At 39.5% G+C, this 19,181-nt stretch overlaps 1 non-coding gene and 1 pseudogene across 1 annotated transcript; one reads left to right on the top strand and one right to left on the bottom strand.

Annotated features, from left to right (window-relative positions):
* Positions 1–1,149: 1,149 nt before the first annotated feature.
* Positions 1,150–1,977, top strand: LOC133240252 (zinc finger protein 3-like; annotated as a pseudogene).
* A 1,770-nt stretch (positions 1,978–3,747) lies between these two features.
* TRNAF-GAA (transfer RNA phenylalanine (anticodon GAA)) lies at positions 3,748–3,819 on the bottom strand. The gene has a single exon. It is a non-coding gene; the product is annotated as a tRNA-Phe (tRNA).
* Between the last annotated feature and the right edge of the window lie 15,362 nt (positions 3,820–19,181).

Genomic DNA, 19,181 nt, shown 5'->3' on the forward strand with positions numbered 1-19,181 from the left:
CTCCGGCCAAAGTCCGATGGCAGCAGCAGCGCTGAGGGACCTGCCTTAGGGTGGTGTGACCTTTGAGAACATTGCCCTGTCCTTCACCTGGAAGGAATGGAAGATTCTTGACGTGGCTCAGAGATGCCTGTACCATGATGTGATGCTGGAGAACTTATATCCTCACTGGGTTTCTTCAGTGGAGAGGAGAAATTGAGGCTTCCTCTGAACAAAGTGTTTCTGTGGCAGTGTCACAGTCCAGGACTTCCAAGAAGCCTTCATCTTCTCAGAAGACTCACCCCTGTGAAGTTTGTGGTCTGTCAAGTTTGTGGCTTTACATTGTCTCTCAAGCCTGAGCAGCAGGGTACACAACACAGCAAGAAACAACTGAAGTGTAGGGAATGTGCAAAAGTATTTTATTTCAGTGCAGACCCTCAACAGCACCAGGAGCAGCACATGCAAGAGAAACCATTCATAATCAGTGTGGACAGGCCTTCATTTATGCATAGCTCCAATTTCCATGTGTCAGAGAAACCTTTAACCAGCAAGGAAGTTGGGGATGACTTCTGAGCCACCTCAGAGTATCTGAAGCAACAGGTCAGTCACACTGGGGAGAAGCCAAATACAGTTACCTACTGCATGGAAACTTTACAAAGCAAAAAAAGTCATTGTACCAGGGGAGAATGCAATAAAGTCTTCAGCCCCAAACACACACTTGTTCAGGACCAGAGTGCCTACACTGAAAGGGAGTTTTGTGTGCAGTAAATGTGGGGGGAAATTCAAGTATAGATCCTCATTTGTTGTGCACCAGAAAGTCTACACTGGTGACAGGCTTTATGAGTGTGGTGACTGTGCAAATCTTTTAGAGGAAGTTCAGCCCTCATTCAACATCAAAAAATTCATACTAGGGCAAGGCAGTACAAGTGCAGCAAATGTGGGAAATCCTTTAGCCAAGAATTTGCTCTCATTTATCCTCAGAGGAGTAACACTGGAGAAAATTGCCATGGTGCTATCATTGTGCACAATCTTCTGGCCATAGCTCCATATTTATTCAGCAACAGACAGTTCACACTGGAAAAATGAGTTATGAATGCCCTGAATGTAGAAATTTCTTTAAATGAAAATCTGATGTAATTGAATACTGGAGGGTACATACAGGAGAAAAGCCTTATGAGTGCAGTGAATGTGGGAATTTTTTTACTTCTAGCTTTGCGCTTCCATTGTTATCAGAGAGTTCACACTGGAGAGAAGACTCATAAATGTCGGGGATGTGGGAAGTCTTTACCCTCTAGCTCTGGCTTGCATTATCAACAGAGAATTTACACTGGAGAAAGGCCATATGAGTGTACTGATTGTGGGAAGTCTTTTACCCAAATAAATCACCTCATTATACACCGAAGAATTCACACAGGAGAAAGGCCTTATGAGTGCAGTGAATGTGGGAAATCCTTTAGCCATAAATCTTTCCTATCTCAACATCAGAGAGTTCACACTGGAGAAAGGGCTTTTGAATGTAGTGAATGTGGGAAATCTCTTACCTCTGGTTCTGCCCTCTGTTATCTTCAAAGAGTTCATACAAGAGAAAAATCTTATGAGTGCAGTGACTGTGGGAAATCCTTTACCAATGGACCAATACTCATTTGACACTGTAGAGTTCACACAGGAGAAAGGCCTTATGAGTGCAGCAAATGTTTTACCTCTAACTCTGCCCTCCATTGTCATCAAAGCGTTCACACAGTAGAAAGGACTTTTGACTGAAGTGAATGTGGGAAATCTTTTAGGGATAGTTCCCAACTGAATAACACCAGAGAGTTCACACTGGAGAAAAGCATTATGAATGTACTGATTGTGGGAGATCTGTTAGCCAGATTTTCATACCTCTTTAAACACCAGAGAGTTCACACTGGAGAAAGGCCTTTTGAGTGCAGTGAATGTGAGAACTCTTTTACTTTTGTCTATGCCCTTGGCTATTATCAGAGGGTTCACAATGGAGAATGAACTTATAAGTGCAGTGACTGTGAGAAGTCTTTTACCAATAGCTCAATATTCATTTGACATTGGAGAGTTGATACAGGAGAAAGGCCTCGTGAATGTAGTGACTGTGGGAAATCCTTTACCCAAAGAATTCACCTCATTATTCATCAGAGAGTTCACACAGGAGGAAGGCCTTATGAATGCAGTGAATGTGGGAAGTCTTTTACCTCTCGTTCCACCCTTCATTATCATCAGAGAGTTCACACAGGAGAAAAGCCATATGACTGACTCAAATGTGGGAAGTCTTTTAGCCAAAAATCTAACCTCTCTCAGCACCAGAGAATTCACACTGGCAAAAGGCCTTAGATGTATAAGGAATGTATAGTTTCCTTGTTCAGTGTAATGCCACTGGACCAAACTTTGAGACATTAATTGTCTCATAAATCCAAACACTAAGAGTAAAGAGATTCTTCATAATTACATGAAATAAGTGTAACTGTGTTTCACACTAATCTGCTCTTGATAGATTAACATCACTTCCAGTTTCTGTCACCATATCCATTTCATCTCTAACCTGGCAGGTCTCCAAAGTATGCATTAGTCACTACCCTAGAAAGCTCAGGGAGGTACACTCTGTTCTCTCATTTGTTGGAGGAAATTAGGATTAGCCTGAATCCTTGGGATGTCTTCCTTCCCTTTCAGAACAGCTTGTGCATGGGCCTGATGCAGTATTGGCCCAGAGAATGTCAGGAGTTCATCTGGCAGCATGCAGAGAAGGACCACCATTTCCAGGGACATGTTGGTATGAAGATACTTGTGATGACTTTTTCTTGTCTCCGAGTCACCAATTAAGAATTTACAGGGATTGCTGGCATATCTGCCTGACCATTGCTTTGGTGTGTACCATAACCAAGACTTTACTGTTTAAGACCTCCTTAATCTTGGACATTCCATTTATGATGTAGTGTGTTTTATAAACAGAATTGGGCTCTATAAGCATGAAGAGGTGTACAAATTTCATGTGGGTATCAAACTTTCTGTGCCTCATAGGAATCAATACAGAGACAGAAATTAACTTACTAGTTTTTGCCAAATTTGCATTTCTGCCCATTGCCTTCTGTGAAAGGCTGCAGAGCTTTCTTGTCCTCACTTCAGGCCTGGATGTTATGATGAGTTTCAGGAGACTTAGATCACCCTGAGGAGGGGTCAGGTGTGACAACATAACTGCTTCTGAGAGCAGCATAAATATTTTCTCTTGTTCACAGGGGATGTCAGCAGTGCTGAGGGGAAAATTTCCCCCAGGTCCTACCAAGAGCAAGGCAGGTAAAAAAGAATAAAGATATAAAAAAGGAGAATCCAGTCCACAAATGTATCTGACCCAGGTCACATTCCTGTTGGCTCAGGTGGAAGGTCCTTCAATGCTCACTCTATTTACTATCTTTGAGGTAAAACCGATCTACAAAGGGCCTGAGAAAGTGGAATGAATGTAGGATTACCAAACTTACTTTCCAGAAAGTTGGACATAGAGTTTTTTGTTGTTGTTGTTGTTGTTTTGTTTTGTTTTTTAATCATGAATCATTTCAAAAGCTATCTGATAAGTTCTGAAACATGTATGAAAGTAAAAGCATGATCACAGTGATGGTAATGACTATGTTAGTGAAGTGAACGTGAAGTCGCTCAGTCGTGTCTGACTTTTTGCTACCCCATGGACTGTAGCCTATAAGGATCCTCCATCCATGGGGTTTTCCAGGCAAAAGTGCTGGAGTGGATTGCCATTTCCTTCTCCAGGGGATCTTCCCAACCCAGGAATCGAACCTGGGTCTCCCGCATTTCAGGCAGATGCTTTACCGTCTGAGCCACCAGGGAAGATTCCAATGACTATGTTACTGTATATTAATTTCATGACCTTTTATACTCTCTCTTCTTGTCCTCCACAGCCCTCCATGTAACCACTGGTTTATTTTCCATTATAATAGATAACTTTTCATTTTCTAGAATTCAAATGATGGAAATCAAAGTATTCACTCTTTCTCCTGCTTTTATTTATGTTGCATAAATACTTGAAGAGTCATCAATAATGTATGAGCAGCTTATACTTTTTTTTTCTAAGAAATATTCCTGTTTTTGGATATACCACTATTACCCATTCATTTGCTTATGGACATTTGCTGTTTTCCTAATTTTTCACTATTGAAAAAAAAAAAGCTGGTAAAACATTTGTGTATAATTCTTTATGTGGATATATGTTTCATTTATCTTTTCTTCAATAACTCAGAGTGCAAGGTGTGAGTCATAAGATAGGTGAGTGTTAACTTTAACAAATTAGCAAATTATGATATGAAATAATTATTCCTTTTTTTCCTTTTTTTTTTTTGCCACACTTCATGGCTTGGGGGATCTTAATTTCCCAAGTAGGGATTGAACCTGGGCCCTGAGCACTGAACACCTAGGTCCAGGCACTGGACTGCCTGGGATTTTTTTTTTTCCCCATTCTTCCCAGCAGTGTTTGAGAGGTCCATTTCCTCCTGCATCCTAGTGAATACTTCACTTGGTCAATCTTTTTTTTAAGGAAGCTATCACTTTAATATATTGTAGTATGTGTATATATATATATCTTTCTACATACATAGGGTAGAGGATAACCTTCCAGGTTATTAGTGTTTTTATTAGGAATATGCTTATCTTTATTTTTTAATTATTATTTTTCTTCTGATCCATTATTGTTAACTTTAAACCTTTTGATAAGTTTGTCATGCTATCTCACTGTTGTTTTATTAGCATTTACCTATGGATTAATGATCAGTTTTTTCAGATGTGTATTTACTATCTCTATATCTTTAGTGAAATGTTTATATTTGCCACCTAGTCTATGAATTTTGGCTATTTTCTTCCTTTCAGGAAAGAACAGTGAAACAGACAAGTCATTGTCTGTTTTCACTCATGGAATTTCACTCATTTTGTGACTTTTTAATTTATGGAGTATTTTAATACCAGAGTAATATGTTCTAATTTTTTAAGTTTTTTAATGCTGTGTGCAGTGTAATGTACATCATTCACCTTTAATCTGTTATTAGTGTACTCTCCATCACTTTCTAAAGTCCAGACATTTAATAAAACCACAAATCCTTGCTTAAAAAAAAAAAAAGAACACTAATGACAAGTGGCACCTGAAAATATCCTATAAACCTGCACTGCCCAATACAGAGCTATTAGCCACTGTCCCTACTGAGCATTGAAATGTGGCTGATCCAACCTGAGATATACTATCAGAGTAAAATGCAACATAATCCAAAGTAGGACAACAAGATGTAAAATATGTCATAGTAACATTGCATTAATTACAAGTTAACATAATAAAGTTTTGGATATGTAGATGTGCTGGTGAGGGACTAATTTAATCAATAAATTATTTTCTATCCAATTTGACCAGTAATTTCTTTTATATCCAATTTGACCAATGCCTACCCAATTAGGGCCCACTGCAAAATCCAGTTAATTATATCACTACTGGTCAAAAATAAAAGTCTAGTTTTTATTACAACATAGTGTGCTAGGATTTAGATTGAATCTGAAAGGTTTTCTTTTCCTGTATATTAATGATTTACTCTGATTTGAAATAATAAAGAGTAAGTGCTTTTAGATAAAAGTTGGATAAGAATCCATATATCGAAATGTGAGGGAGAAATTAACCTCTAATATTTAAAGTTCTGCTCACTGGAAAAAAAAAAAAAAAACTTACAGAGGTACTGCCCAGCAATCTGTGCATTAACAAGCCTTCTGCATTTCTCTGATATCTACTAACTTTTGAAAACCTCTGCCCTCAAAATAATTTGAAATCATTTCTCCTGGAAAAAGAATCCTAAACTTGTGGAAATGGCTGGATAATTTTATGATTGTTTTACCAGAGATTTCCATCTCAGGAGTTTCCTTTTAACAATTTGGGGGTGGGAGGATGGGATAGGGGGGCAGCCCCAAGATGGCAGAGGAATAGGACAGGGAGACCACTTTCTCCCTCTCAAATTCATCAGATCATTTGAATGCTGAGAAAATTCCACAAAACAACTTCTGAATGCTGGCAGAAGACACCAGACATCCAGAAAGGCAGCCCATTCTCTTCGAAAGGAGGTAGGACAAAATATAAAAGACAAAGAGAGAGACATTCTGGGGAGGGAGTTGTGAATAAGAAGTTTCCAAACAGCAGGAAGCCCTCTCACCAGCGGGTCTTTGGGGAGTTTTGGAATCTCAGAGGGAAACATAACTGGGAGGAAAAAAAAAAAAAAAAGGAGTTGCCTAACTGCAACTCCCCACAGAGAAGTATCCCAGATGCTCTCTTCCACCACCAGCAAGCAGGGGCTGAACAGGGAGGCGCGGGTTGTGTGCTAAGGGTAAGGACTGGGCCTGGATGCCCTGAGGACAATCTGAGGGAGCTAACGTGAAGTAGCAGTCCAAACAGTGGATAGCCAGAGAGAGGGGAAAAAAAAAGAGAGAAAGAGAGAGAACTTTCTCATCAAAGACTCTAACCTAATACACAGCTTGGCCCACTCACAGAACAAAGGATTGAGCGAATATGGAAGGAGGGCTAGTCAGCTGCATACAGGCCCCTCCCCCAGCACCATAGGCAGAGAGGCAGGCATGCAACAGCCAGAGCTGGAAGACAAGGGGCAATCTCATCCCCAGAGACTGGCATTCTCAACCAAACTGTGAGCAGGCTCCCAGTTGCTGACCACGTCTTCCTGGGATCCTGAATTGTTGACAACTGCCAGGAGGGTCTAAGCCTGAGATCAGCTCCCCAGAGGAGACACACAGCAGACCTGAGACAGTGCTCTTGTGGTGCACCCGGGAAACCAAGTGGCTGGGACCATAGAAGTGATTAAGACACACGGCCCACCTGGGAGGGTGTGCTCGCCAAGCACCTGGTCGTCTGAGCTGCTCAGACCTGGGAAGGGGAAAAAATGTACACCAAACCAAGTCTGTGCACTTGCGGAGTACATGAGAACCTAAACCTGAGCATCTCAGACCTGGGAAGTGCATGAAATGTAGGGTCCATTTTGGACAGTACCCCTGCAGAGCAACCTGGAGCCTGAGCAGTGTAGACCAGGAAAGCACATGCTGCCATGAGCTAGGGCAAACCCAGTGTGGTCCATACACAGTGAGCACTCTTCATACACACCAGTGATATTTGTTTGCAATGTTCCTCCCTCCCCACAACACAACTCAACAAGTGAGCCTAAATAAGTGACCACCTTTACCCCCTTGTGTCAGGGTGGAAATTAGATACTGAAGAGACTTGCAATCAGAGGAATTCAAAATAAACAAAGAAGAGGGCTCTGCTCTGGAAATGACAGGTACAACAGATTAAAACCCTGTAGTTAACATTGACTAAGCATTGGATGGGAGTTGGTGATGGACAGGGAGGCCTGGTGTGCTGTGATTCATGGGGTCACAGAGTGGGACACGACTGAGTGACTGAACTGAACTGAAGCATTGGAAGGGGCCTATAGACCTTGAGAACAAGTACAAGCTGGAATAAGGAACTATCTGAAATGGAACTGACCCATCATTGCCCACAGCAGCTCCAGAGAAATTCCTAGATATATTTGTACTATTTTCATTAAAACAATTTTTTTTTTACTATTTAAGTTCTTTATTACTCCCTTAATTTTATAAACTACTATTACATTGCAAAATAAAGACCCTATTTTTAAAGCAAATTTCATATTCTTTTAACAATTTTTGTGATTGATTTTGTTTTGTATTTTTAATATTGTATTTTTGAGAGTGTAACGTCTAATCTAGATTTTTAATCTTTGCTTTTTGTATTTGTGATCAATTTCATACCTTTAAGAATCCAATCTTCAGTATCCATTTTTACTTAAGGGTGTGCTTACTGTCTTGATTGCTCTCTCCCTTTTTGACTCTGCCTTATCTCCTCCCTCCCACTTCTCTTCGCTACTTAACTCTGTGAATCTGGATAATCCAGGCTGTGGAGAACACTTGGGGAACTGATTGCTGCTAGATTGGTCTCTACCCTTTTGATTCCCCTCTCCTCCTCCTGGTCACCTCTATCTCCTTACTCTCTCTTCTTTTCTCCATGTAACTCTGTGAATACCTCTTGGTGGCCCTCACTGTGGAGAATTATTTCACCATTAGATAGATGTTTTATCATCTGTACTGTATGGATAGAGATGTCTTGAGGCTACTGTAAGAATAAGACTGAAAGCCAGAGGCAGGAGTTTAACTCCAAAACTTGAGAACATCAGAGAACTCCTGATTGCAGGAAACATTAATAGATAAGAGCTCACCCAAATGCCTCCAAACCTACACTGAAACCAAGATCAAACCAAGAGCCAACAAGTTCCAGAGCAAGACATACCATGGTAATTCCCCAGAAAAACAGGAACATAGCCCTGAGCATTAAAAGACAGGCTGCCCAAATCCATGCCAAACCCATAGATGTCCCAAAACTCATTACTGGACACTTCATTGCACTTCAGAGAGAAGAAATCCAGCTCCACCCACCAGAACACAGATATAAGCTCCCCTAACCAGAAAACCTTGACAAGCCACTAGTACAACCCCACCAACAGGGAGCACTCTCCACAGTGAAGAGGAACCATGAACTTCCAGCCTACAGAAAGGGCATCCTAGACACAGCAATCCTAACAAAATGAAAAGGCAGAGAAATATGCAGCAGGTAAAGGAACATGATAAATGCCCACCAAACCAAACAAAAGAGGAGGAGAAAAGGAGTCTACCTGAAAAAGAATTCAGAATAATGATAGTAAAGATGATCCAAAATTTTGAAAACAAAATGGAGTTACAGATAAGTAGACTAGAGACAAGGATTGAGAAGTTGCAAGAAATGTGTAACAAGGACCTAGAAGAAATAAAGGAGATTCAGTCAATAATGAATAATGCAATAACTGAGATCAACATCACTCTGGAGAGAACTAACATAAAATAACTAGGCAGAGTATAAGATAAGTGAGGTGGAAGATAGAATGGTGGAAATAAATGAAGCATAGAAGAAAAAAGAAAAAAAGAATTAAAAGAAATGAAGACAACCTCAGAGACCTCTGGGATAATGTTAAGTGCCCCAACATTTAAATCATAGGAGTCCCAGAAGAAGACAAAAAGAAAGGGCATGAGAAAATACTTGAGGAGATAATAGTTGAAAACTTCCCTAAAATGGGGAAGGAAATAGCCCCGCAAGTCCAAGAAACCCAGAAGGTCCCAAACAGGATAAACCCAAGGCAAAACACTCCAAGAACACATTAATCAAATTAACGAAGATCAAACACAAAGAGCAAATATTAAAAGCAAAAAGGGAAAAGCAACAAATAACACACAAGGGGATTCCCATAAGGGTAACAGCTGATCTTTCAATGGAAACTCTTCACGCCAGAAGGGAACGGCAGGACATAAAGTGATGAAAAATAAAAACCTACAACCCAGATTATTACACACAGCAAGGATCTCATTCAAATATGAAGGAGAAATCAAAAGCTTTACAGGCAAGCAAAAGCTGAGAGAATTCAGCACCACCAAACCAGCTCTTCAACAAATGCTAAAGGATCTTCTCTAGAACACAGAAACACAGAAAAGGTTTATAAACTCAAACCCAAAACAACAAAGTAAATGGAAATGGGATCATACTTATCAATAATTACCCTAAATGTAAATCGGTTGAATGCACCAATGAAAAGAAAAAGACTGGCTGAATGTATACAAAAAGAAGACCCTTATATATGCTGTCTATAAGAGACCTACCTCAACACAAGGGACGCATACAGACTGAAAGTAAAGAGCTGTAAAAATATATTTCACACAAATGGAGACCAAAGTAAAGCAGGAGTAGCAATACTCATATCAGATAAAATAGATATTGAAATAAAGGCCATGAAAAGAGAAAAAGAAGGACACTACATAATAATCAAAGGATCAATCCAATAAGAAGATATAACAATGATAAATATACATATACACCCAAACTAGGAGCACCACAATATGTAAGGCAAATGCTAGCAAGAATGAAAGGGGAAAATAACAGTAATCCAATGATAGTGGGAGACTTCAATATCCCACTCACACCTATGGAGAGATCAACTAAACAGAAAATTAGCAAGGAAACACAAACTTTATATGATAAAATGGACCAGTTAGACCTAAATGATATCTATAGGACATTTCACCACAAAACAATGAATTTCACCTTTTTCTCAAGTGCACACAGAACTTTCTTCAGGATAGATCACATCCTGGGCCATAAATCTAGCCTTGGTAAATTCAAAAAAATTGAAATCATTTCAAGCATCTTTTCGGATCACAATGTGATAAGATTAGATGTCAACTACATGAAAAAATTATTAAAAATACAAACTTATGGAGGCTAAAAAGTACGCTTCTGAATAACCAACAAATCACAGAAGAAATCAAAAAATAAATCAAAATATGCATAGAAATGAACGAAAATGAAAACATGACAACCCCAAAACCTATGGGATTCAGTAAAAGCAGTGCTAAGCGGAAGATTTAGAGCAATACAAGCTTACCTCAAGAAACAAGAGAAAAATCAAATAAATAACCTAACTCTACATCGAAAACAACTAGAGAAAGAAGAAATGAAGAACCCTAGAGTTAGTAGGAGGAAAGATATCATAAAAATTAGGGCAGACACAAATGAAAAAGAAACAAAGGAGACTATAGCAAAAATCAATAAATTTAAAGCTGGTTCTTTGAGAAGATAAATAAAGTAGACAAACCATTAGCCAGAGTAATCAAGAAAAAAAAAGAGGGGGGGGAGAAGAATCAAATCAACAAATTAGAAATGAAAATGGAGAAATCACAACAGATAACACAGAAATACAAAAGATCACAAGAGACTACTATCAGCAACTAATGTCAATAAAAATGACAACTTGGAAGAAATGGATGAATTATTAAAAAATTATAACCTTCCAAAACTGAACCAGGAAAAGATAGAAAATCTTAACAGACCAATCATAAGCATGGAAATCAAAACTGTAATCAAAAATCTTCTAGCAAACAAAAGCCTGGGACCAGATGGCTTTACAGGTAAATTCTACCAAAAATTTAGAGAAGAGATAACACTTATCCTACTCAAACCCTTCCAGAAAATTGCAGGGTAAGGTAAACTCACAAACTCATTCTATGAGGCCACCACCACCCTAATACCAAAACTACAAAGATGTCACCAAAAAAAAAAAAAAAAAGAAAAAAAGAAAAAGAAAAGAAAAGAAAACTACAGGCGAATATCACTTATGAACATAGATGTAAAAATCCCCAACAAAATTCTAGCAAACAGAATCCAAAAACATATTAAAAAGATCATACATCATGACCAAGTGAGCTTTATCCCAGGGATGCAAGGATTCTTCAATACTTGCAAGTCAATCAATGTGATACACCACATTAACAAATTGAAAGATAAAAGCCATATGATTATCTCAATAGATGCAGAGAAAGCCTTTGACAAAATTCAACATCCATTTATGATAAAAACCTTCCAGAAAGCAGGCATATAAGGAACGTACCACAACATAGTAAAAGCCATACATGATAAACCCACAGCAAACATTATCCTCAATGGTGAAAAATTGAAAGCATTTCCCCTAAATTCAGGAAGAAGACAAGGGTGCCCACTTGCACCACTACTATTCAACATAGTTTTAGAAGTTTTAGCCACAGCAATCAGAGAAGAAAAGGAAATAAAAGGAATGCAGATTGGAATAGAAGAAACAAAATCTTCTCTGTTTGCAGATGACATGATCCTCTACTGAGAAAACCCTAAAGACACCACCAGAAAATTACTAGAGCTAATCAATGAATATAGTAAAGTTGCAGGATATAAAATTAACATACAGAAATCCCTTGTATTCCTATACACTAACAATGAGAAAACAGAAAGAGAAATTAAGGAAGCAATTCCATTGACCATTGCAATGAAAAGAATAAAATACTTAAAGAAACAAAAGACCTATATATAGAAAACTATAAAACACTGATGAAAGAAATCAAAGATGACACAACTAGAAGGAGAACTATACCATATTCATGGATCAGAAGAATCAATAGAGTGAAAATGAGTATACTACCCAAAGCAATCTATAGATTCAATGCAATCCCTATCAAGCTACCAATGGTATTTTTCAGAGAACTAGAACAAAGAATTTCACAATTTGTATGGAAATACAAAAAATCTCGAATAGCCAAAGCAATCTTAAGAAAGAAGAATGGAATTGGAGGAATCAACCTGCCTGACTTCAGGCTATACTACAAAGCCACAGTTATCAAGACAGTATGGTACTGGCACAAAGACAGAAATATGGATCAATGGAACAAAATAGAAAGCCCAGAGATCAATCCATGCACCTATGGACACCTTATCTTTGACAAAGGGGGCAAGAATATATAATGGAGAAAAGACAATCTCTTTAACAAGTGGTGCTAGGAAAACTGGTCAACCACTTTTAAAAAATGAAACTAGAACACTTTCTAACATCATACACAAAAGGTAAAAGTGGATTAAAGATCTAAATATAAGACCAGAAACTATAAAACTCCTAGAGGAGAACATAGGCTCTCACTCTCTGACATAAATCACAGCAGGATCCTCTATGACCCACCTCCCAGAGTAAAGGAAATAAAAGCAAAAATAACCAAATGGGACATAATTAAGCTTCAAAGCTTTTGCACAATGAAGGAAACTATAAGCAAGGTGAAAAGACAGCCTTCAGAATGGGAGAAAATAATAGCAAAAGAAGCAACTGACAAATAATTGATCTCAAAAGTATGCAAGCAGCTCCTGCAGCTCAATTCCAGAAAAATAAACGACCCAATAAAAAAATGGGCAAAAGAACTAAACAAACATTTCTCCAAAGACATACAGATGGCTAACAAACACATGAAAAGATGCTCAACATCACTCATTATCAGAGAAATGAAAAGCAAAACCACAATGAGGTACCATCTCACCCCAGTCAGAATGGCTGCTGTCAAAAAGTCTACAAACAATAAATGCTGGACAGGGTATGGAGAAAAGGGAACCCTCTTACACTGTTGGTGGGAATGCAAGCTAGTACAGCCACTATGGAGAACAGTGTGGAGATTCCTTTAAAAACTGGAAATAGAACTGCCATATGACCTAGCAATCCCACTGCTGGGCATACACACCAAGGAAACCAGAATTGAAAGAGACACATGTACTTCAATGTTCATCGCAGCACTGTTTACAATAGCTAGGACATGGAAGCAACCTAGATGTCCATTAGCAGATAAATGGGTTAGAAAACTGTGGTACATATACAGAATGGAATATTACTCAGCTATTAAAATAATGCATTTGAATCAGTTCTCATGAGGTGGATGAAACTGGAGTCTATTATACAGACTGAAGTGAGTCAGAAAGAAAAACATCAATACAGTATATTAATACATATAAATGGAATTTAGAAAGATGCTAACTATGACCCTATATGTGAGACAGCAATAGAGACACAAATGTAAAGAACAGATATTTGGACTCTGTGGGAGAAGGTGAGGGTGGAATGATTTGAGAGAATAACATTGAAACATCTACATTACCATATGTGAAACAGATTGCCAGTCCAGGTTTGATGCATGAGATAGGATGCTCAGGGCCAGTGCACTGGGATGACCCTGAGGGATGGGAAAGGTAAGGAGGTGGGAGGGGTTTTCTGGATGGGCGACACCTGTACACTCATGGCTGATTCATGTCAATGTATGGCAAAAACCACCACAATATTGTAGAGTCATTAGCCTCCAATTAAAATAAATAATTAAAAAAGAGAAAAACACCAATACAGTATATTAATGTATATATATATATGGAATTTAGGAAGATGGTAATGATGACCCTATATGCGAGACAGCAAAGGACACACAGATATAAAGAACAGACTTTTGGACTCTGTGGGAGAAGGTAAGGGTGGGATGATTTGAGAGAATAGCATTGAAACATGTATATCATGACATGTGAAATAGACGACCAGTCCACATTCGATGCATGAAACAGGGCACTCAAAGCCATTGCACTGGGATAACCCTGAGGGATGGGATGTGGAGGGAGGTGGGAGGGGGTTCAGGATGGGGAACACATGTACACCCATGGATGATTCATGTCAATGTATGGCAAAAAACACTGCAATATTGTAAAGTAATATGCCTCCAGTTTAAATAAATAAATTAAAAAAATTACACATAGGCCATCATGGGTAAGACCGGTTAAGGAAACTATAATAATAATCAGAAATTCTCCTAAACCAGTTCTGAGCATTTCCACTTAGAAGTCCATCACTAGGGTATGGAGAGACTGTGGCAGCCACTGCAGAAAGGTTGAATGGTAATGTGGGAATAAGAATGTCTTGTGCTTGTTCATGAAATTCTCCCTCTCATCTAGTTTTATGTTAGAGGTATTTGTGGATGGGGTAGGTATTGTTTCCCTTAATTATTAGGATCAAGGTGCTTTATAATTCTGTCATTTAGTTGGGGAGCACTTCTAATTGGAAAGAACATATTGGGTAACCAAAACTTCTAATAGTCTCTGAAAAACATTGTTTGTATATTTCTATACAAACGGGCTACCTCTAATGCTCTTTCAATCCAGGTAGGAAAAGCTTCTACCCATCCCGAGAACATGCATACTATGACAAGCAGGTAATGGTAGTGTCGGTGAGGTTTCATTTCAGTGAAGTCCACTTCCAGGTCCCAATTGGGCCTCTCATGAGGGGTGGCTAGTTCTGCCCACTGCTGCAGGTTTGCATTACCCTCAGGTGCCATTTCTCTTAACCATTTAACCATTTTCTGGCCTCTTCTGATTCTGTGTCTGTCCTTAGTGCTGAAGACGGAGACTAGTAGTTGGATTATGTCATCCCATGTAGGGCACTGGGTTTGAAAAATAGTCTCCATTAGCCTAATCTGGTAATAATAGGCTATGGGAGGCTGATGGCAGTGGCCGTCTGCACCCTGAACCGGAGGCTGCTGTAACTCTCTGAGGGGCATTTGTGGCGGGACCCGTTCCTCTGGCTCCTTAGTGAAGTGCAGCCTCTGTTTGATTCTGGTGTCACCTTTCCCCTTCCTGTCAGTACTTAACAGGAGAGGCATGTATAGCTGGGGTGGCTGGCTGGAGCTGGGTCCTGGAAGTGTTGGCTAGAGGCTTCTGCCACCGGGATAGGAGCCTCTGAGGAAGCGGCTCTACGACCTCTGGGAGAGCTGGCAGAGGAGCAGCGGCTGCTGCAGGAACTTCACCTGGCCCTGGATTGGGCATTAAGGGGATCACTGGGTGGCGGGTGCGTCATCATCCAGTATAGAGGGTGGGGCACAGGTCATCCTCGACCAAACCCTGCCAGATCCCAGAGGGAGAAGGGAGATCAGCATGTCTTCACCTGCCGGTCAGCATGGCAGAACCAGAACACCATGTGGTCCAAGACTGTTTCTCCCTTAAAGTCCATTCTGCCTTGGTAGGCTTGATCAGGTGTGGATGAAAACACAGGTGGGTTAAATATCCCACGTCCCAGGCCATCTCCAGAAAAGCCAATTCATACTCATTTATATATCCCCCTCCTTCTAGCCTGGCAATTGCGAGGGGGTCAAGAATTTCACAGCAGATGGGACACCTCCTGGGGGAGGGTACAATATGAGCACACAAGGACCAAGTTTCTTCTCCTAAAAAAATCCCCTAGTGATTGCTTGGTAATAATGTCCCCTGAGACAACGTGGACACACCTCCTAAATGACCTTCACAAATTTCCTTCCTAAGCCCTAACACGCTCGTTGACCCGTGTACCAAGCAAACCTGCCACCTGCCTATTCCAGGTTCCTGTGGGTCCATGCCCCTACTAATCCCTCCCAGGGGTGTGATTAGGACCCTTCTTCCACCCTGCTGGGTGGGTTCCTCTTCACCTGAGCACTCAGTTCCCTTGCTGCTGTCCACTACCTTCTAATGTGAAAGGTCTAGGTGTTGAGAAGCAGAATCCTTCCAGAAGAGCAAGGAACACCCCCCCTCCCCCCGCCTCTTGAAGATTCAAGCCACAAGGCCTCGGAGTAGCCCCAAATTGGACTTGTCTCCTCAAAGTGAGGAGTTTCCCAGCCAATGCACCAAATGTTGTAGCTACGTGCTCTGGGAAACAAACTCACTCAGAAGGACAATGCAGATAGTGGAGTGCAGTTTATTCCACCGGCGGGCCCAAGGCAGTTTTCTCTTTGCCAAGGACCCTGACCAGTTTTTGTGAAAACCTTATATGCCCTAAGTGTATAAGGACCTGAAACTGGTCTGAACAAAGGAAAAAGAAAGATAAAATCAAAGTTAACCCATGATCATATGCCTTAAGCCTAGGTAGTTAACAGTGGACAATTATCAACAGGCCTGTGGTCATACTTCAATAAGCGTAATAGAATGCATGATTCTGTTCAGTTACACAGATAATTAGGGTATTCTTTTAGGCAATGGAGAGCCCTGGGGCTCTTTTTCCAGGGGCCTACTTTTCCGGTTGGTATGTCATTTCCATAGATACTGGACATATAGCTCAAAGTCCACAGTCTGGCCCAAGATGGAGTCCCGCTTTCAAGATAGAGCCTGTTCTGTTTCCTCCTTCTACAGGACTGGGAAGAGGGGGGTTGGAGGGTTAGGAAGTAGTTGAAAAAAAGAAAGCAAGAGCTTTCCTCAAATGTTCATAGGATTGAATCATCAGAGTTAAGAAACAACGTTCTATGATATAAATGATAAAATAGAATCCCAAGTTTTGGAGACCTAGCTGTCTCAGTAATGAGGTAGTGAAAGTAATGGACATTTGCCTACCTTTCCAGGCCCAGTGTTGCCATTTTCCTTTCATGTTCTCATTTCACGCTGCTATTGCAATACAGATGTTAGAGTCTCCTTAGCCACCATGGAGAGACAGGGAAATAGTGACAGCAGCCACAGGGTTTCTGTGACTAGATAAGCCTCCCTATGAGACTCAAAACATCCCTAAGTGTGATTAGAGAATGTTTCTAACAATGCACAAGCCTCTTCCAAAACCATGATTGCAAAACAATCCATGTGAGAGCAGTCTCACTTTCCAAACTCTAGTCTATGCTGTGTGAAATGTATGCCAAATAAAAACCCCATCTAAATATATATTTTATATATTTATGCTTCTTCAAGTCACTGGATTTTTGAGCCATCAATAAAATAGCTACATATCCTTCTTTATCAGTTTACATTTCTTTGGTCTATTAAATGATAACTAGAACAATCAAGCAGCTTTCAATAGCTGTCATTAAAAAGATACTTCTGGAAAACATTTAGAAATCAGAATTTAAGACAAACAAAATTCAAATGTAGACCATGGTTTCATGACATGATGGTTTATTTAATTGATTTAGAGTATAAAGAGTCATTTATGGTGCATACAGTCCTTCTGAAAAGCCTTAATTCAACAAAACATGAGGACTGAAAATCTAAGTTTGGAATGTGTGTCTCCATTCTGCTTAAAGGTTTGTATTTTTCCTTTTAGCAATATAGGTTTGAAGAATAATTGGTGATGTAGTATAAAATATAAAAATCTGAATTGCCCTCTCCTATTGCACTAAGTAATCTCTTACAGGTTAATGGGAGGTTTAATGAGATGATTCATGCATTTGTGATGACAGTGAGTGGCAAGGAGCAAAGAAGCAGTCAAGACAGAGCCAGACATGGAGATTCAGCTTGTTTTCTTTTGCCCTTAAAGATGCTCTATGTGGGAACCCTGGTTTATCAACTACCGTTCTGGTCAGATGGAACTTCCAAGGGAGCGAAGACAAACGAAGAGAGCAAAAAGGTTCCTCTATACAGAGTGTAATAAGGAAAAAAATGTATAGAAGTACAGCAGAGTTTCCACTGAATATTTTATGAATAGAAGTAGGGGTGGGATATGGGGAGGGTGATACTGATTCAGAAAGTCAATGCAAATAAAATGAAGTATCACAGACAATGGAAATATTAATAAATTGATAATACTATTTGGACTGCTTCATTTCATACCTAACAATATAAAGGGTAATAAAAGTATGTTATTGAATAAAATGTTCAGTTATGAAGAGAAACTCAGGCGATACAAATTAAAAGGTGTACTATAGGTTCAAAATTAAGATATGAAAATAATATTAGTGACAATAATAACAATATTGCCAAGATCTAAAATAGTAATACTACTACTAGTAATAGTAATACTATTACCAGTATTACTAGTGACTAGTAATACTAGTCACTCTAGTAATTTCTTGCTTAGGACAAAATTTTGACATTACTTTAACATCTCTTATCTCTCACACCTTACATCTCTTCTGCCAGTAAATCCTACCAAATTTATCTTTAAAATGTATCCAGGTTATGATCATGATAACTGTGGGAAATTCTTAAAGAGGTAGGAATACCAGACCCCTTACCTGCCTCCTGAGAAATCTGTATGCAGGTCATGAAGCAACATTTAGAACTGGACAAGTAACCATGGACTGGTTCCAAATTGGGAAAGGAGTACGTCAAGGCTGTACACTGACACCTTGCTTATTTAACTTATATGCAGAGCACATCATGCAAAATGCTGGACTTAATGAAGCACAAGTTGAAATAAAGATTGCAGGGAGAAATATCCATAACGTCAGATTCGCAGATGACACCACACTATGGCAGAAAGCAAATAGGAACCAAAGAGCCTCTTGATGAAGGTGGAAGAAAACAGTGAAAAAACTACCTTAAAACTCAACATTCAAAAAACAAAGATCATGGCATCTGTTCACATCACTTCATGGCAAATAGATGGAGAAACAATGGAAACAGTGAGACTTTATTCTTTGGGGCTCCAAAATCACTGCAGATGCTGAGTGCAACTATGAAATTAAAATATGCTTGCTCCTTGGAAGAAAAGCTGTGACAAACCTAGACAGCATATTAAAAAGCAGAGACATTTCTTTATCAACAAAGGTCCGTCTAGTCAAAACTATGGTTTTACCAGTAGTCATGATGATGCTGTAAAAGTGCTGCACTCAATGTGCCAGAAAATTTGGAAAACTCAGCAGTGGCCACAGGACTGGAAAAGGTCAGTTTTCGTTCCAATCCCAAAGAAAGGCAATGCCAAAAAATGCTCAAACTACCGCACAATTGCACTCATCTCACACGCTAGTAAAGTAATGCTCAAAATTCTCCAAGTCAGGCTTCAGCAATATGTGAACCA

This window comes from Bos javanicus, chromosome 28, assembly GCF_032452875.1.
Source record: "Bos javanicus breed banteng chromosome 28, ARS-OSU_banteng_1.0, whole genome shotgun sequence".
Taxonomy (NCBI): Eukaryota; Metazoa; Chordata; class Mammalia; order Artiodactyla; family Bovidae; genus Bos; species Bos javanicus.